The sequence below is a fragment of the Bombyx mori genome, chromosome 6, assembly GCF_030269925.1.
Source record: "Bombyx mori chromosome 6, ASM3026992v2".
Taxonomy (NCBI): domain Eukaryota; kingdom Metazoa; phylum Arthropoda; class Insecta; order Lepidoptera; family Bombycidae; genus Bombyx; species Bombyx mori.
This window is the reverse complement of record NC_085112.1, coordinates 9,957,801-9,978,908: the sequence shown is the minus strand read 5'-3', so window position 1 is coordinate 9,978,908 and position 21,108 is coordinate 9,957,801. Positions and strand designations below refer to the sequence as shown.

The 21,108-nt window shown below is 41.8% G+C and overlaps 1 protein-coding gene across 1 annotated transcript in view; it reads right to left on the bottom strand.

Annotated features, from left to right (window-relative positions):
- LOC101738250 (protein toll) overlaps positions 1 to 21,108 on the bottom strand; it is a 151,937-nt gene that overhangs the window by 41,886 nt on the left and 88,943 nt on the right. Inside the window, exon 2 of the mRNA XM_062669105.1 lies at positions 2,990 to 3,216. The gene's annotated coding sequence lies outside the window, so the exon portion shown is untranslated. The remainder of the gene's footprint in view (positions 1 to 2,989; positions 3,217 to 21,108) is intronic.

The following is a 21,108-nucleotide window of genomic DNA, read 5'->3' as shown; positions in this document are numbered from 1 at the left end:
AATATTCAGAATATTCAGATTCGGAATATTCAGATTATTCAAGGATGTTTGGGCGTCGATTTTGATAATGTATATTTATAGTAGACATCGTTGACAGTCTACATTAGCGTTTAGAAAGCTGTCATTGATAGACGTTAAAACGTTTTCAATAATTTCACACATAATTTAACTATATAGACACTATTATTTATCGGGCTCTGTCAATTTTCACTTTTAATATATTTCCGATATTTCGGCGCCGTTGTCACTATCACAGGTATACTGAAGACTACGGGTACGATATTCGGAGTAGACTAATCCGTCTTCCATCTTTTTAGTTGTTTTTGAATACAACAATTGAAAATCGATAACGTGCATCGACAATAACCCCTACGGTGTCGATATTTTTTTCCGAACAATTTGAAACCCAATACTTATCTGCTCTTCAGTCTAGCCGTGATCATGGCGATGAGCGACAACGATGAAAATATGCAGAACTCATTAAAAGTGAAAAGCAAGCCAAACTCTTTAAATAATGTTAACAGTCGTGGAAGTGAAAACAATCACTTAACTCATTAAAAAGTAAAATACTGAATTTCGTTAAGTTCAATAATATTTTTTTCCAATTATTGTTATACTTAAACCGAACTACTGAATCGATTTAATAAAATGTCTACGAAACTAATCCGAAAGTGTTTTTTTTTTTCAAACAAAGAAATTCGTTTTCAAATCGGCTTACAAATGACGGACTTCTGAGGTAACGAATATTAAAAAAAATAACTAGCTATGAAATTAAAATTTGAAACTCCTCCATTTTTGAAAACGATTTAAAATATACAAATCTTTTATTCATTACTAATGATCTCTCATGACATTTCCCCCGAGAATAAATGATGACAAGACAAGTTTTTGCACTTAAGTTCGAGTGAAATAGAAAACTATTTGAGTATCAAATTCCATCTAGATTTTTCCATCACAATTAAATAATTAGTTAGTCATTTGCGATAGGGTTGAGTTGACAAATAATCTCGTAACATTATGTCCCTCGCTCTTGATTAAATCAAATTAAACCAAACCGTTAGCAGATTTTAATTTTAACTCTGTCATGTGCCCAATTTAATTATTTAAAACTCTTTAGTTTTTAAAACGGATTTTTCTTCACTGTCATTCAGTGAAGTCTATCACTCAGTAAAAATTAGTTCAGTTTGTTGAAAATATTAATTTTAAAAGAGATTAAAGGTTTTAATTGTTATTTTCTTAATAATAATATCACAGAAAACACAATTAAGTATTTTATTGTTTATTCATTCTGAAGTACCCCATATCATTATATATATTCATTTAGATATTGTAGTACACTGACTGCCCCACTCTTCACACGCATTACTGCTTCTTCTTTTTTCCTAACTAATCTGATGGTCTTGAGAGACCATTTCAGCGTGACGGGGCGAGTAGGTGAGCCCACTGCCTGACGTTGTTGCTAACACGAACCCAAGCAAGAGCAGTGCTTCGCAGAATCTACAACCGGATCGGAAACGCGACCCACTGAGAAGATCCAGCGAGAAACTCAGTGGGCTGTGTCTGTGGGTTGATTTACTCACCGAGCCCTTCGTCGCAGGCGACGGGTTCGACGAGAACGATGACCAGTGCTTGAGGTAGGTACCTAAAAGTACCGTTAGTGGATCGGGAGAATCCGAAATTACGTGTTTTGGGCGACGTCGACTGTTTACCATTCGGTCTGCAGGATCGCGAATATAGTTTCCGGGTATCTTCGTTAATGATCAACATAGCTTCTCAACAAACGTTAAGGAGGTGGGGGGTGGAGGTGGTGGTGGGGAGGTGAGGATTGCCTCAGACAGCCATTCCCAAGAACGATAACAGACGTCATTTCTTCGATGAGCATTCCTCAAACAATACAGCATAATTTAATAAACGCTGACTGGCGCTTGAGGTCAACGATCTCTTGAAAAGCGGGGAACGGCGTCCACTAGCTTGCCTTCGTCTCTAATTGCAAGTTCTCAAACGAAAACAGTTAGCACTTTTGTTTAAGTATCACTGCTTGAAATATGTTGTTGGTTTTCTTAAGTGAACAGCGACAGGAGATGTACACAGTTGATAAATGTATTACTAAACTCACCATTGAAATAGAAATAAAGTTAAATGTCAATTGGAAATTATTGAGATAATCTTAAAGATTTTATCGATTGTTAACTAGTGGCCTGGCGATCTTTAAACTAAGCCTTTATATTCTGATAAATGAAAAATTATGTAAGGCGAAATGAAATGAAGTTGATTAAATTAGGACTAGTCAACTGGGACGAAATTAAATGAAACGAGATGAAAGTTATGAAATAATGTTAGACACTGTTAATAATCCGCTGTTATGGAAATTGTTTTTATTTATTTTTTATTGAACATTTCAATTTCAATCTGAAGAAGCACTAAATTAACAAAATAATAAAAAAAATCACACAACTTCGCTCCACGGGTTCCCGCCAATAAGTCGTTGAGGTTATCAAATGGCTATTCGCACCAACTTCTTTTTTTCGATCGGAATCGATAACAAGAATGTTTTCGGGCTAGAATGATGACCACCAAACAAGAACTCGACTAATAAGGACGATGTATCAATCATATCATGGGTGGGAGTCGCCATGGGTAGGAAACCTATTTTGCCGCTTAGCTATTTTACGTTTATTTTTTTACAGCCGTTACAATACTGCAGTTCGATATCATAGTTCATGGCAGCAAGATTAACGGTGTGCTGTGTATAAATTATAATTTGAGTCCACACGGGTAGGTATCACCGCTCTGCCTGTTTCTGCCGTGAAGCAGTAATGCGTTTCGGTTTGAAGTTTGGGGCAGCCGTTGTAACTATACTGAGATCTTAAAACTTATCTTAAGGTGGGAGGCGCATTTGCGCTGTAGATATCTATGGGCTCCAGTAACCACTTAAAACCAGGTGGAGCCCCATCTAAGCAATAAAAAAAAAATATATATACGTTCATACCTTTGGGCAGACTGATTTCATCGTACGCATAGGTACGATATAAACGCCTATTGTGTTGAACGACGGACATACATCATCTTGGTCGGAGTACCTGCCCCTCGAATACAGAGGATTTGAATAGATACCCCATATCATTGCGTCGTGAATTGTTCATAAATCTTCGTGTATGCCATCTTTTGTTTAGGCCGCGCCGGCGGGCGTGTGAATACTCGTAAACAGGGTCGTATCTGGGGACGAACAAAAATGAATGTCACCCCGGAGAGTGTGAAGACGACCTTAAAGCCTATACGTGTTACACATAATAAGTCCAGGTGTGCTATTCATATTTTTTTGCTCATCTCTTTCATGAGTTTTAATCAAGGTAAGAAATATTTCATTGTTTATTTCCTTAAAATATTTTCCAATCGTAATTTGTATTGTCTTGTTTTTTTACGACATTAAACATTTTAATTTAAGCTACATTCATTTTTATGGTTTTAGTTTCATTAAAATGCTAAATTTATGATTTAATCTCGTGTTTATTAAGCTGATAGAGAGGGTCGAAGGGGTCCTTGGGAAACTGAACGTTAGGCCGTTATTTAGCTTATAAACAGTAAATTGAAATAAAGTCAACGTTATATTCAAATCGTTAAGTACACATTACCTTACCACAAAGAGGGGTTTGTTATTTAAAACCAACCGGACTGTCACCAAACCCTATCACATATATTAAAGTTAGGAGTTTATGAAATGTAAGTTAAGAATAGTATTACTAAGGACGTTTTTTTGGATGACAGGATTACTGGTGGCCTAAAGAATTTTGCTTCTTCACCTGGACATGACTAGGTATTCTATTTGTAGACTAAGAGCTTGCGGTGGGTGGGTCTTAGCTGTGCCGCTGATATTATTGACGTCTTTGAGCGAAGATAACCACTCACAATCAGATGGGCCGTGCGCTCGTCTGACAACAATAAAAATTTCAAAAATAGTGTTTACGAAGACCAGGATATTTATAGCGGCAAGATTTCGGTGACCAAAAGGTTAAAATGTTTACCCATATGTATGTTTGAATCATGTCTCCCAAATGTTTTTTTCGATCGAACGATTACTGGTGGCCTGGATGCCTTTCCAGTTTCACCAAGACAGGTGGGTGAGCAAAGGCTCAGCAAGGCCAAGTTCAGCCAGGTCTCCCAAATTGAATCCCTTAAAAGACGCTCGTTATTCTCATCCCGCGTCCCGCAATTTTACACGCGGGAGGAAATGTCCTACTTTTTTCCCGCGGTGCACATACTATTTTTTCTCTTACCAGGCCGAAAGTTCGCGGAGTACCGAGCCGGGGTCCAGGGGTGAAGCCCTGGCAGGGGTTAGGGGGGGGCGGATCCCCCCATACTCATAAAAAAGCAATTTAACTGATTCTTAATTTTTAAATAAACTACTACGAATTGAATAAGAACTGTCTGATGAACTCATCTTTGTTGAGTACTTCATTTTTAAATTTTATTACCTTTTGTTTATTTCACTTTTACACTAAAACACAATATTGCAAATTACCCGAGCACAACAATGGCGGAGAATTTTAGGTGCGTGAGAGCAGACGTAGACACTAACGCGCACGCGCACTTGTCAGTACCCAGGGAGGAAATGTTATACTTTCTTCCCTGTACAGCGGGACGAAAAGTTAGACTTTCTTCCCTGTACAGCGGGACGAAATGTTACATTTTCTTCCCTGTACAGCGGGACGAAAAGATAGACTTTCTTCCCTGTACAGCGGGAAAACCGAACTTTCGGCGTAGGTAGGAGAAAAAAATAATGGTTCGAACACTAACTGGCATTGGCATATTTATGCAACAGTTACAAAACTTTAAAAATGTAAATAAAGTGAATCATTAAAATTAATGTTAATGTCATATCTAAAATTAGTTATTCATAGACGTACAATGTTTTCGCTAATATGTCATCTATGTATATTACGTATGCAAAACGTAAACATTGTACCTACGTGATGTATGGGAACAAAATTGTTTTGACAGTAAGTACTAATTTCTACTCTGGCGCACGAAGTTTAAGCAAATAGTGAATACGCTTTCACTTCGTTCGTTGAAATTGGATCGCGTTGGTCTCCCCGCGCTCGGATAATGTGTGGTGCATCGAGAATTAATCCCCTCTTTAGTTTTATTGTTCCGTGAACGGGGAATTTCCATTCTGAAATTTCGGGATTGTGCGGTGTTCGATTTAATAATTTACGGCTTTGTATGATTTAAGAGAGTATTTAGAATTAATTTCCACCTAGTTGTTACGGTGAACCAAAGCTAATTTTGGTTTTTATAACACAGCTGGTGCTTACATAGTATGTATATGTGTACGATGGTGTCTAAGTATTTAGGCCCTAGCAGTGTCTCAGACAGCCGTAACGGTACTGGGCTTAGAACATTTTCTAACTCGTTTATCTCTTATCTGAAAAAAAAAAAACTAAATTACTTACGTACATATAAACTTTTTTTACTAAACACCTAAAGAGGTCTTATTCGCATGTAACACTAAATTTAAAGAAAAATAAAACATTTTTTAAATCAATCAGTGAACTGCAGATTGCCATAACCGGGCACCTGCGTCCTGTGTCGAACACAGGGTCACCCCGCGAATTACCGTGGTTGCCCCCAAGCCCCTAAAATAAATCGCCGCGTCGCCCGCCAAAACCGCCTCCGAGCTTCCGGCCCAGACATCAAAGCCTCGGCACCCTCTGCGTCGCAGGCTAAGCCAGCGTTCGTTCCGGCGGCGGTGCCCAGTGTCTCGGCCTGGGCAAAACCGCTGCCGTACACGAACACGGCTACAACTCCCTCCTCCGCGATTCGTCCCGCCCCCCCGACTCGTCCCTCTCCCGCGACTTGCCCTCCGACCGCGTCCGACAATCTCGCTTTAGCGATCGACTTCTTTCAGTCGATCAACTTTGAGCGCGTTAACGCTTTGGGCGACGCCATTCGCGCTGCCTCCACTGCACAACACTTTATCGCCGTTGTGCAGGAATACGCCGACGTATACGCGTCATTAAATACGTACGTCCTCCCCTCACTCCGCCGGTAATCAATGGCGTATATAAGTAGAATAAAGCCCCTATCCGTAACGATAGGATTTTTTAACGCTTACGGTCTCGCAAATCAACGTGATCAGGTTTCTGACTTTTTGCGTGACCACCAAATTGATATCTTTTTAGTGCAGGAGACCCTACTTAAGCCCGCGCGCCGTGACCCTAAAATCGCGAACTATAACATGGTCAGGAACGACAGGCTCTCTGCCCGTGGTGGTGGTACCGTCATTTACTATAGAAGAGCCCTGCATTGCGTTCCGCTCGATCCTCCCGCGCTCGCTAATATCGAAGCATCAGTGTGCCGAATCTCACTGACGGGACACGCGCCGATCGTTATCGCGTCCGTTTATCTTCCACCGGATAAGATCGTTCTAAGCAGTGATATCGAGGCGCTGCTCGGTATGGGGAGCTCTGTCATTCTGGCGGGCGACCTAAATTGTAAACACATCAGGTGGAACTCACACACCACAACCCCGAATGGCAGGCGGCTTGACGCGTTAGTCGATGATCTCGCCTTCGATATCGTCGCTCCGCTAACACCGACTCACTACCCGCTAAATATCGCGCATCGCCCGGATATACTCGACATAGCGTTATTAAAAAACGTAACTCTGCGCTTACACTCGATCGAAGTAGTTTCAGAGTTAGATTCAGACCACCGTCCCGTCGTTATGAAGCTCGGTCGCGCTCCCGATTCCGTTCCCGTCACGAGGACTGTGGTGGATTGGCACACGCTGGGCATCAGCCTGGCTGAATCTGATCCACCATCGCTTCCGTTTAGTCCGGACTCTATCCCGTCTCCTCAGGATACCGCTGAAGCCATAGACATCGTAACGTCACACATCACCTCGACATTAGATAGGTCATCGAAGCAAGTTGTAGCGGAGGACTTCCTTCACCGCTTCAAATTGCCCGACGATATTAGGGAACTCCTTAGAGTTAAGAACGCCTCGATCCGTGCGTACGATAGGTATTCTACCGCGGAAAATCGTATTCGAATGCGTGCCCTACAACGCGACGTAAAGTCTCGCATCACCGAAGTCCGAGATGCCAGATGGTCTGATTTCTTAGAAGGACTCGCGCCCTCTCAAAGGTCTTACTACCGCTTAGCTCGTACTCTCAAATTGGATACGGTAGTAACTATGCCCCCCCTCGTAGGCCCCTCAGGCCGACTCGCGGCGTTCGATGATGACGAAAAAGCAGAGCTGCTGGCCGATACATTGCAAACCCAGTGCACGCCCAGCACTCAATCCGTGGACCCTGTTCATGTAGAATTAGTAGACAGTGAGGTAGAACGCAGAGCCTCCTTGCCACCCTCTGATGCGTTACCACCCGTCACCCCGATGGAAGTTAAAGACTTGATCAAAGACCTACGTCCTCGCAAGGCTCCCGGTTCCGACGGTATATCCAACCGCGTTATTAAACTTCTACCCGTCCAACTCATCGTGATGTTGGCATCTATTTTCAATGCCGCTATGGCGAACTGTATCTTTCCCGCGGTGTGGAAAGAAGCGGACGTTATCGGCATACATAAACCCGGTAAACCAAAAAATCATCCGACGAGCTACCGCCCGATTAGCCTCCTCATGTCTCTAGGCAAACTGTATGAGCGTCTGCTCTACAAACGCCTCAGAGACTTCGTCTCATCCAAGGGCATTCTTATCGATGAACAATTTGGATTCCGTACAAATCACTCATGCGTTCAACAGGTGCACCGCCTCACGGAGCACATTCTTGTGGGGCTTAATCGACCAAAACCGTTATACACGGGAGCTCTCTTCTTCGACGTCGCAAAAGCGTTCGACAAAGTCTGGCACAATGGTTTGATTTTAAAACTATTCAACATGGGCGTGCCGGATAGTCTCGTGCTCATCATACGGGACTTCTTGTCGAACCGCTCTTTTCGATATCGAGTCGAGGGAACCCGCTCCTCCCCACGACCTCTCACAGCTGGAGTCCCGCAAGGCTCTGTCCTCTCACCCCTCCTATTTAGCTTATTCGTCAACGATATTCCCCGGTCGCCGCCGACCCATTTAGCTTTATTCGCCGACGACACGACTGTTTACTATTCTAGTAGAAATAAGTCCCTAATCGCGAAGAAGCTTCAGAGCGCAGCCCTAGCCCTAGGACAGTGGTTCCGAAAATGGCGCATAGACATCAACCCAGCGAAAAGTACTGCGGTGCTATTTCAGAGGGGAAGCTCCACACGGATTTCCTCCCGGATTAGGAGGAGGAATCTCACACCCCCGATTACTCTCTTTAGACAACCCATACCCTGGGCCAGGAAGGTCAAGTACCTGGGCGTTACCCTGGATGCATCGATGACATTCCGCCCGCATATAAAATCAGTCCGTGACCGTGCCGCGTTTATTCTCGGTAGACTCTACCCCATGATCTGTAAGCGGAGTAAAATGTCCCTTCGGAACAAGGTGACACTTTACAAAACTTGCATAAGGCCCGTCATGACTTACGCGAGTGTGGTGTTCGCTCACGCGGCCCGCACACACATAGACACCCTCCAATCCCTACAATCCCGCTTTTGCAGGTTAGCTGTCGGGGCTCCGTGGTTCGTGAGGAACGTTGACCTACACGACGACCTGGGCCTCGAATCAATTCGGAAATACATGAAGTCAGCGTCGGAACGATACTTCGATAAGGCTATGCGTCATGATAATCGCCTTATCGTTGCCGCCGCTGACTACTCCCCGAATCCTGATCATGCAGGAGCCAGTCACCGTCGACGCCCTAGACACGTCCTTACGGATCCATCAGATCCAATAACCTTTGCATTAGATGCCTTCAGCTCTAATACTAGGGGCTGGCTTAGGGACCCCGGTAACCGTACTCGTCGAACTCGACAAAGAGGTCGACGTGCAACCTAACCCATGCATCAGCCCGCTGAGTTTCTCGCCGGATCTTCTCAGCGGGTCGCGATTCCGATCCGGTAGTAGATTCATTCGCGAAACAATTGCTCTTGAGTTGTTAGGTCTCCTTCGGAGGCGCTCGGGCAGTTGTTAGCAAATCCCACCCCTCTTGGCTGAGCCTTTGCTCGCCCACCTGTCCTGGTGAAACTGGAAAGGCCTTCGGGCCACCAGTAAACTTTCAATCATAAAAAAAAAAAAAAAAAAAAAAAAACCGGGCACCATTTGACGCATTCACAGATAATATCAATATTCAACGATCTGATTATCTTATCCTTATCATTACCCTACCACCTAAAGGTACTAATATTCAGTTCAATATATAATTCGGAAAATATATTAAAGAGAATTCTAGCAACAATAAAACTAAACAAAAATTTTAATGTAAATACATTTTGTTAATTTACAGTTGATGACACAACTGTTTACGACATTATCTCTTATTTTATATCACACTTTTTCTTTTACTCGTAAACTTTACATCTTAAGACTCTTTAAGGAAATACGAGTACAGTCTTTTTATCATTGCGGCGACATCATTCCGTGTAATTGGATCACAGAGCAGTATAATTTTATTCAGCCGGTACGTGAGACACTTTTACTTTATTACAACGAAAGAATTGCTCCTAAAGAAAGTCTTTGTATTTTTGTCAAAATTAAATATTTGTTATTAGATGGTTGTATAAATTAACGCCTCGTGCGCTACTGATTAATTAAACATAAGCTTTTCTGGTGGTAGGTCGTTTCATGAACCCGCATGACTTACCTATTTCAACCGTGAAGCAATGATGCGTTTTGATTTTGAATGAAAATTGAATACAAATAAAAAAAATGTGATTTAACTCGGCTTAAGTACAAGCAGCTCTTAAAGCCTAAAACGATTGTTTATAAAAGTCGGTATAACGAAAGTCATTGTAAATAGTCTCGACTGTTTTAATCTAGTTTAGTAATAAAATAAATAAATAAATAAATAAATTTAAATCATTTTCCAATGTGCCTTAATTTCTTTCGATGTTCGTTTTCTACTTCAGAAAATACTATGCAGCATGAATATTTTCATCAACATTACTTTATTTCTATACAGAAGTTTGCATTGGAATAAACTTCAATCAAAGATTACATCACTTACATACGTCCGAGTATCAAATTCCTTGCCCTTTAAAATTCTACTAATATTTTTCGTGTATCTCAGGAATGTGGACAAGATAGGACTATTATAACAAATTACATTATTATTTTAGCAACGTTTCGGTCTTTTATTAGACCTTCATCAGGCATCATAATATGAATTTAAATAATCTCTATCATACACTGCACAATTGTCTCAGACATCAGAGACTAATACAAATCTACAAAGCCACTAAATTATTTAATTACTATTTTTTGATTCCGGAAACAAAGCCAACACGACACATAAAATTGCTAATTGCTGCAATTTGCAAAAGGTTTGGTCTCAGAACAGTTATTTAGAAGATGTGTGGTAATGATCAACAAAAGATATGAATATAATTTTAATAAGATAAAAAATACCAACATTAAAAAATTTGATATATTAATTAAACAAAAAATAAACCGTCATACATTATCAAGCAAGAGTAAACATATTTACAATTATACAGATGTACAGCTACCAACTGAAGTAGAAATGATATTGAACTTAGAACCTAAGTTTGGTATAGAAATAAAAGAAAAGTGGAAGGTGATACCAACTGTGATTAAGGATTTAGAATTTGGAATTGAAGCTGTACAGTTGGATGATTGTAACGATGAAGGAAAAGATATTGTTAAGAATAATTTGAGATCTAAAGCGATTAATGTAATTTCTAACTATTACAAAAAAAAAAAAAAATGATAGACTAAATCATACAGTATTAATAAAAAAATTTATATATTACTCGAAAATTTCTAAAAGAGAGACCGGACTTAATAGTTGCAAGAGCGGATAAAGGGAACACAACAGTGATAATGTTAAAAACTGAGTATGACACTGAAATGAGAAAGATGTTGAATGACAAGGTGACATATAAATTACTGAAAAAGGATCCTACAAATAAATGGCAAAAAGTTGCAAACAGTTTAGTGAACAAGTTAGTAGTAGCAAAAATTGTTGAGGAACAACAAGGTAAACATCTGAAAGCAAAGTATACTGTTGCACCCAGGATTTATGGTTTGAGGAAAACACATAAGGAGACTTGTTGTTTGCGTCCAGTGGTCAGTTGTGTTAATTCACCGAGTTACAGCCTGGCTCGGTTCCTACATGAAATACTGACTCCAGTGATTGAGAAGTTTCAATATAATGTAAAAAATTCATTTGACTTCGTGACATTTAGTAGAAAGGTTAGCTTACCGAAGAATTATGTACTGATTTCATTGGATGTAGTGTCATTGTTCACGAATGTACGTCGTGACTTGATTCTTAAAGTAATTGAGGAAACTTGGGATAACATGAAGCATTTAGTAAAAATTCCTAAGAGTGTGTTAGTTGACCTCATTACGTTTTGTTATGATTCAAGTTACTTTGTATATCAAGGAGAGTTCTATGCACAAATGGAAGGCAGCAGTATGGGAAACCCTGCAAGTCCAGTTATAGCTAACATCGTTATGAACTATGTCATCGATCAGATATTGAAGATTCTACCGTTTGAAATTCACTTCTTAAAGTTATACGTGGATGATACTATCGCAGCCATACCGGAGTCGGAAGTAAATAATATCTTAGAGTTATTTAATAGCTTTGACAATAATATACAATTTACCATGGAAGTAGAAAAAGATGATAGTTTATCTTTTCTAGATGTGTTAGTCAAAAGATCAAATGATAAATTTGTCAAACCGATTAGTTCAGGTCGGCTATTAAATTGGAATTCAAATCATCCTCCTTCTGAGAAGAAGATAGGTATGATAAAAGGTTTACTTGATAGAATGACAAAGTTAAGTAGTAGTGATTTTTATGAAATTAATTTTAGTAAGATTCGTAACATATTGTTGAATAATAATTATGAAATACCATTAGTAGACAGTGTTATAAATAAATTTAAAGAGAACTTAAATAATAAACCAAGGAGTTTGGTCAACTCAAATAATAATAACATTAGATATTGTCGGTTTCCTTATATAGCAGAATTATCACATAAATTAAACAGAGTTTTTATAGGAACTCATGTAAGATTAGCATTTTATAACATCTTGAGAGTTAATTCAATCTATTCTAAGTTAAAAGATCCAGTAAATAAACAACAACAAACTGGAATAGTGTATAAAATACCTTGTTCGTGTGACTTATGCTATGTTGGACAAACTAGGCAGTATTTGAGTAATAGAGTAAAACAACACATTTATGATTGTAAAAATATTAATATATTAAAAGAGAATAAAACAGCATTAGCAACCCACCACTTTGACCAACATCATAATTTTAAGTTTGATAAGATAGAAATCTTGGATAAAGAAATGAATTGGTGGAAACGTAATGTTAGTGAAATGATCTTTATAAAAACTAATGATACTGTGAACATACGAACAGACACTAACAATTTAAGTATTTTATATAATGATATATTAAAAGAGTATAAATCTAATAGAAAAAAATAACCTTCATTTCAGATATATATGAAAAAAAAAAAAAAATAAAAAAAATAAAAATTAGCAATTTTATGTGTCGTGTTGGCTTTGTTTCCGGAATCAAAAAATAGTAATTAAATAATTTAGTGGCTTTGTAGATTTGTATTAGTCTCTGATGTCTGAGACAATTGTGCAGTGTATGATAGAGATTATTTAAATTCATATTATGATGCCTGATGAAGGTCTAATAAAAGACCGAAACGTTGCTAAAATAATAATGTAATTTGTTATAATAGTCCTATCTTGTCCACATTCCTGAGATACACGAAAAATATTTTATAATAATTATGGACGACAATATTGATAATAGTAATTCTACTAATGTTAAGAAAATATCATAATCCGGAGAAAGAGTTCGTTCCAAAACATTTCATTCAGAAAGAAACCGGTAGGTACGCCATAAGCCGAAACGGTGCCCAGCTTGGAGCTATCAAAATTAATTTAGTAAGTACCCGAGCTAAAGGCGACGCGTCACACCGCTCAGTTCCGACTCCTACACAACTCCTAATTTATGAAATCCCCAAGACGGATGGAGTTAGTATAAAATTATTATCATAATTTCTCACCAAAAACTTCCGACTGCCTTTACGTCATGAATATGCAAACGGAAAGTTCGCCGCGTGCCAACTTTTTATGAGTCCTGTTCTGTTGCGCTGCCTGTCATTTACATTTTAAACTTTTCTCATTTAATTTTGATTTTACATGTAATTAAACAGGTGACAGAAAAGCTTGAATCGTAGCGGTAGAAAAATTAAATGATGCTATGGGTGCATTACGGTCAGTACAATACTGGTAATACATTAATGCAGTGAGTCTGTGTGATTGAGTGTATTAAAACCGCCCTAGAGACTTTTTGGCGGGAACGCGAGGAGTGAGGTTGTGTGATTTGTTTTATTATGTCTATTTAGTGTTTCTTCAGGCTTAAATGTGTAATAACGGTGGTTTATTAACTGTTTAGTATCTTTGAAAGTGCACAAATGTGGGAAATTAAAACAGAGCCGCTGAACGTAACTTCTCAGGATCCGCCAAAAAGTCCACTGAAAAAGTCTCAGTAAATGACCACCATTTTACTGAGATAATATTTAATCCCATATCATCTCATCTCATTTCATTTCATTTCATTTCGTTTCGTTTTCATTTCATTTCATGCCATGCTCAATATTAATCAACTTCATATCATTTCATAATAACGTTTATCATATAAAAAAGTTTTCATTAAAATTAAAATAAAATTTGACTTAAAGGTCTTAGTTACCAGGTCATAAAATTCCTTAAAAAACAACACCCTAGTCTCGCAGCATGTAGGAGCTTGTAAGAACAGAATACAAAGGCTCAAAAGAAGATGGTTTAAATATGAAGAATTACGTGAGTTTTCAAACTGTACAAACAGGTTCACGGGAAACCAGTATCCACGCGATCAGGTCGTCGGTTCTAGTTTCTTAAAAACTTTCGTCCTTGATGGTGGATGGTGAAGGAGGGGAACCCCCTTTATAGAGAAATGACGTGCAGCAGATATTACTTCGATTAGGTTTTAAAACTCGGCAAGTCAACCTTCCGATCGTCGCATCGAAATCGGAATTGTCGTTCCGAATTGTTGTGAAAGTATAAGCTTTTTTTGTTAATATCGTTAACGCGTTTCGAGTTTTTGCCTACTTTCATATAATCACTATCACTACATAGTATAAAACAAAGTCGCTCTCTCTGTCCCTATATCCCTATGTATGCTTAAATCTTTAAAACTACGCAACGGATTTTGATGCGTTTTTTTTTAATAGATAGAGTGATCGAAGAGGAAGGTTTTTATGTATAATAACATCCATTAAATAGAGGAGAAATTAATAATAAATTACAGTTTCCGAAGCGAAGCGAGGGCGGGTCGCTAGTACTCGTAAATTCGATAATAATAATCGCTGCACAGTTCTTATTAAAAAAAAAAGTTACTATGCTATTTTTCATGCTAATCTTGATCTTGATCTTGTGATCACATATGTACTATGTATGTAGTTTGAAATTTTAATGGCAGTATCATTGTATCCCTTGCGAAAATAGTAAAGTGTAAAATAAATCTTACCAACTACTTACTCGATGGCCAACAATAATAATGCAGTACATACAAACAATGACCAATTTAATGCTTAAGCGGTATTTCAGAGATTAAAATAGTATCTCAATTAGTGCTTTAGTCACGTTGTAGTCTAAATTTGACCGTTATTCGACATTCAGATTACTTAGTGAACGTAAATAATGTATGTTTTATTTAATTACAATATAAATAATGTATTTACGACACTTACTATAGTTAAGTAAGTATACAAATGATTGATCTTTCCTAACTCCTCCTTTAACTAAACCTAAACTGGCACGCAATGTGCCTAAAAAGGAATACATAGCTATTTTATTATTTTGTAATCACTTAACACAAAGAAGGTCACACACCTTTCTATCTAGCGCATCTCATATACATATATGCTAGGAGTCAAGTAGTAAAGTTAAAGTAGTAAAAATTAAACATTTGTTAATTTTTCCATATCCCCATTGAACATCTGAACCAAATAACATTACAATTTTATCTTTTCCTTTGATAGATCACCCACTCATCGAAATTGAGTCGTTGGAAAACGATACATAAGCCCAAACCCTTCAACGCGATACGTGCTACAGTGTTTCAAAGAAATTGAGTGGATCCCGCGTAGTCCCCTCTCATATGCATTGTAAAAAGATTCCCAAAGGTGTCGCTGGCTTCCAAGAGTAATGTAAGAAGGATACTTTTGCACTTTGATCTATCACGACCATGAAACAACGTAGACGTCCCGAATGATTCCCGCCTGACACTTTCCTACCTGCAAAAGTGAATTGATGCGGGTTCAGTGAAAGAATGTACCACAAAGTTTTCTGTAGATGATCAAACAAACTCACAAAACAATTTGGTTTTTTTTCATAGACAATTTCATACCAGTGCTCCCAACAATGACATACTTAACTTTATAATACATTAAAAAATTAAATTTCTTCCTAAACTGATTCCTGAGGCTGGAATCTGTACAACATCAATCAGTTTGCGGACTACTTTAGAAAATAAAGTTAAAATGTATGTAACATAAGCTATAGTACCTTACGTACAAATAAATATAAGACACGATCGATAACCAATATCGTGTAGTAGGTATCGCGTTTTGTACAATATTTAATATCTTTCAAGGTGTAATTTATTTTAAGTACTAGTAAAACCAGGTCACGTTCCGTTGTGACATTCGTTGAATATACGAAAAACATCGATTACTTAAAGCTATTCGTGCACTTCCTAGAAAACGTTGATAGTAGTGTGATATTAAGTTACAATATAAAATAATAGTGCTCTGAGGAATTGTTCAAGATGATGGCCCATCTCCTTTTTATACTTTTTAATTTTACTACACCTAACTCCACCGCCATCATACTATTTGGAATCGCTGCGTTCATTGACAGTAGGGTTCCAGAGATATTTTTTGCCATGTAAGGCTCTCCGGCTCTGGAATGAACTTCCCTTCACCGTGTTTCCCAAATGCTATGAAATGTCCTTCATTAAACGAGACTTGTGAAGAGTATTCAGTGGTAGGTAGCGGCTTGGCTATGCTCTTGGCATTGCTGACATCCATGGACGATGATAACCATACACTATCAGGTGAGTCGTAAGCTCGTTTGCCTTAGGAAACAAAATGATGGATGAAGCGCTGGAGACTCTTATCGTAAATTGTTTGATGAAGATCCAGTCATAGCGCTTGAGAAATAACAGAGTCGAGAATTCAATTCAAAAGTGGATGATACATGACAAAAATGTCACCGTCGAATACACTATGGACGAACTCGACGATTTCAAGTGTTTCGGATGATGCCCTTCTCCGACGGTAGGTGATTTACAGGAACGAAATCAAACTATTCTTATTTTCTTTTATTGGACACAAGGGTGTTTACAATTTTAACATTATCGGATCATCGGTACTCGTTCATTCTTTAGTAGGTATTCGCGGTAGGCAGCGGCTTGGCTCTGCCCCTGGCATTGCTGAAGTCCATGGGCGACGGTAACCACTCACCATCAGGTGGGCCGTATGCTCGTCTGCCTACAAGGGCAATAAAAAAAATTAAAAATAATGTTTATTAAAACAGAATCATCAGTCGAATCACTATTAACCATTTTCTATCATTAAATACCTAACTTTATCAACATATTATTGATATTTATATACATTTTTTTTTTTATCAATAAGTACACAACAGTTAACGTATTTCCTTAGATAATTATTTTTCAGTTGATGTTGTCTAGAAGAGATCATTAGCGATAGCTACTGCTATAGCTCACTGATAGCGACTGCCCATTGCACATTTGATATTTAATGTTTTGCATTTGTGTTCATTTTATATTGGTGTATATTACACTCCGCTGAAGCATATTCCACTCTAATCTAAATGACGACGATCATATATTCTCAAACACTAAATACAGTTTCATTAAATGAAACTTCGTAATTTTCAAGCGTACCACGATCAGTACCTGTAGTTTATGAAGTTATTAGATTCGCATGCATTCACTCCCTCATTTATTTAATAGAGCTATTAAGTTAAACACGGCATAAGCCGGCTGGCGCCGATTACCAAGATTCCTTTAAAATGGCTCCGAGCCTTTGATGAATTATTAATAAAAGGACATTAACCTTACCGATGTCGGTTTTATTTAAATTCTGAAAGATATTAAAGTTACATTTTATAAATGTTTCTCTTTAAAATTCTTTAATATTTTTGTTAAGTCAAATAGTGATTACATATGAATTTCGTTATTTCAGTAAATATACGAGATTAGTGTCGTAGACACATGTAGCAAGATTAATGATTTGTAATTGTAGATTGAGAACAAAACCTACTGTTGTTGCGGTGTTAGAGCGTATTTGTAAGTTCATATCAATTAGTACTCCTATTTTGTTCATTTATATTATTATTATTTTTCTACCTATCTGTTAGCCGCCTCAAGGAGTTATTCTGGTTTCACCCTAATTGGTGGGCGAGCTCGCGGGGCTCAGCTTGAAATAATACGGTTGAAATCTGCCCTAGCAAGAACAGTGCTTCGCTGAATCTACCACTGGAATAGCAGCCTTCGCGAAGATCCACCAAGAAACTCAGTGAGTATTTCTAGTGTGAAGCAGTCCAAACGTTTAGAAGTCACCGTGGCCTAAAGGATAATACATCCGGTGCATTCGTAACGAGAGATGCAACGGCGTTCGAATCCCGCAGGCGGGTACCAATTTTTCTAATGAAATATGTACTTAACAATTGTTCACGATTGACTTCCACGGTGAAGGAATAACATCGTGTAATAAAAATCAAACCCGCAAAATTATAATTTGTGTAATTCGGTAGGACGGTGGGTAATTGTGGTAGGACGATTTGTGAGTCCACACGCACAGGCACCACCACTCTGCCTATTTCTGCCGTGAAACAGTAATGCGTTTTGGTTTGAAGGGTGGGGCAGCCGTTATAACTATACTGAGACCCTAGAACTCATATCTCAAGATGGGTGGCGGCATTTACGTTGTAGATGTCTATGACCTCCAGTAACCACTTAACACTAGGTGGGCCGTGATCTCATCCATACAAGTAAGCAATAAAAAAAAACACATGTGGCACTCGGGGACTGCCGCGGTAAAGATATTGCATAGTATTTTTTACCAATTAATGCAATTAATTGCATTAATTGGTAAAAAGGGCGGGGCATGTCGGAGTCGAACCGACTAAAACCTCCTGTCTCTCAACAACCAACGTCCAAACCTCGCATGAGACAAAACTCATGAAAAGGCAAGGGGGGAAAGTGAAGCGTTTAGTGCGGAGCACATCTCTCCCATCACCCTCCCCCTCGGGACGCCGGACTGGCGGTCGTCGGCGCCACGACCACCAGCCCTCTCGGTCGGCAGGCTATCCGAAGCCCGCCTAGATGGCGCCGGTTAGAATGGTCTATCCTACGGAATACCCCGCTGGGTCAGAACCAGCGTGGGTTGAGGATAGCCGGCCTTCCATCACCCGGATGCTCATGCATAAAACGCGTGCAGAGCAGCTTGCACGTCGTCTTCTTAGGCCCCCTTCGTCGGTCCCCAGGCCGACATGTGAGGGAGACCCGAAACACTTAGAGGGCCAGGGCTTGGGCGAGATCCGCCTCCCTGGCCCCCGCTCGACGGCGGCGGGCCTGTGCGTCTCTCACGCGCCCCGCCGCCTCCTTCTGCGAGATGGTGCACTCGCAGAAGTCGAGCATCGCCTTCCACGACTCGTCGTCACCGAGCATCGATGCCACAACACTCGGCAACGACAAGTCGTTTCCTATTTTTGCGACGAGGACACGGCGCCACCCCTCCCATGCGGGGCAGGCAACGAGCGTGTGCTCCGCCGTGTCCAAGTCGCAACCACAATGGTGGCACTCTGCCGTCGGCTCGGCTCCGATCCGGTGCAGGAACTCACCGAAGCAACCATGCCCAGTGAGCACCTGCGTGAGCCGGAAAGTGAGGCGTCCTCTGTCACGATTCACCCAGTTCACAAGAACCGGGCGAATCGCCTCGACGGACCTACGACCAGCCGAAGGATCGGCCAGCCGTCTGGACCATGACTCCAGCACGGACCGCCGAGATTGGGCCCTCCGCGCTCTGACCACACTGGGGCTGAGACGTGCCACGCCCCGGGCACGAAGGTCAGCCCGCCACTGATAGTCAGCGGCGAGCGCCTCCGCCTCCAGGACCCAAGGCGCCGTCCCAGCCAGTACACACGCCGCCTCGAAGGAGATGGTGCGATAGCCACGGATGACCCTGACCGCGATGGTGCGTTGCGGCCGTTGCAGCAGCTTCGCTACCCCCACGGCCAGGGACTGGCCCCACACGGGCGCCCCGTATAGGGCCATTGATCGCACCACCCCCGTATAGAGACGGCGCGTCACCTGGTCAGGCCCCCCCACGTTGGGCAGAAGCCGGCTTAACGCGCCGGCCACCCCCAACAAACGAGGGACCAGGTTCTGAAAGTGAGCACGGAAGGTCCAACGACTGTCCAGAATGAGGCCGAGGTACTTCAACTGCACCCCGACCTCGATACGGATGCCTCCAACCATGATATGGGCATCGACAGGTGGCACTCTCCGGGGCCTGTGGAACCACATGGCCTCGGATTTACTGAGCGCCACGTCGAGGCCCAATCTCCTGATTTTGCCGACGACATGCGCCACCCCAGCGGTGGCAAGACGAGCAGACTCAGCAAAACTCCCCCCCCGGGCCACGACCAGCGTGTCGTCTGCGTAACCGATTACGCTTAGGCCCGGGAGGAGGGCACCCCTCAGTACCCAGTCATACCCGATATTCCACAAAAGGGGGCCGAGCACCGACCCCTGTGGAACACCGCGCACGACCGGGAACCTGTGCACGATCCCACCGTGTCCGGTACACGTGACCGATCTGTCCTCCAAGTAGGAACCCACCAGTCGGCGAAGGTAGAGAGGCACTCCGTGTCTTTCCAGTGCCCCCCCTATCACGGACCAGGGCAGGGTGTTAAACGCATTGGCGATGTCGAGCGACACCGCCAAGGCCACCCCACCCCTGGAGACGGCTTCTTCCGAGAGAGCCCGTACGCGAAGGATCGCGTCCACCGTTGAGCGGCCCTCTCGAAAGCCATACTGCTCCGCCGACAGATCGGGTCCCACCCCGACCAGATGCTGAATGATGCGGACTGCCAGAATGCGTTCCAGCAGCTTGCCCACCTCATCCAGCAACACGATGGGACGGTACCCGGCGGCAGTATCCGCCGGGCGCCCCTCCTTTCTCAACAGCACGAGTCTGCCCGTCCTCCACGATGAAGGGAACCGTCCCGACTCGAGGCAGGAGTTGTAAAGCCTCAAGAGTCGGTCCCCCAGGGCACCAAGAGCCAAGGCCCAAACCCGGCCATGGACGCCGTCCGGACCGGGCGCAGTGTCCTTCGCGCACATTTTACGCACGGCCACATGGAGCTCCGCCCCCGTTATATGGGGCACCTCAGCAGAGACGTCGCCGCCGTTTTCCGACGGGACGTCCATAGCGGGAGCGATAAATCCCTCCCGCTCCTGCGGGAACAGCGCCGAGACGATGTCCCGCAACTGCTGAGGCTGGAGACGCTCCGTGATTGGGGGGGCCCATGGGCGCATTTTATTGCGCACCATATGATAGGGTCGCCCCCACGGATCCTCATCCAGCGTCTCCAAGAGACCCTCCATGTGTTGGTTCTTGGCTCTTTTGATGGCCAGCTGCAAAGCCCTCTGCGCGACGCGAAATGTGCCGTACAGCCGGGCCTCCACCACCGCGAACGCAACCGGATCGTTGCGCCGCGGCAAGCGACGGCGGCGATGCCTGGCGCACTCGCGCCTCGCCCGAACGCACTCCACGCGGAGTTGCGCGATTTCGGGCGACCACCAGTACACCTGGCGATTGGGAGGCCGAGGGCTGATCCGGGGCATCGATACGTCGCAGATGCGTCGCATCGTG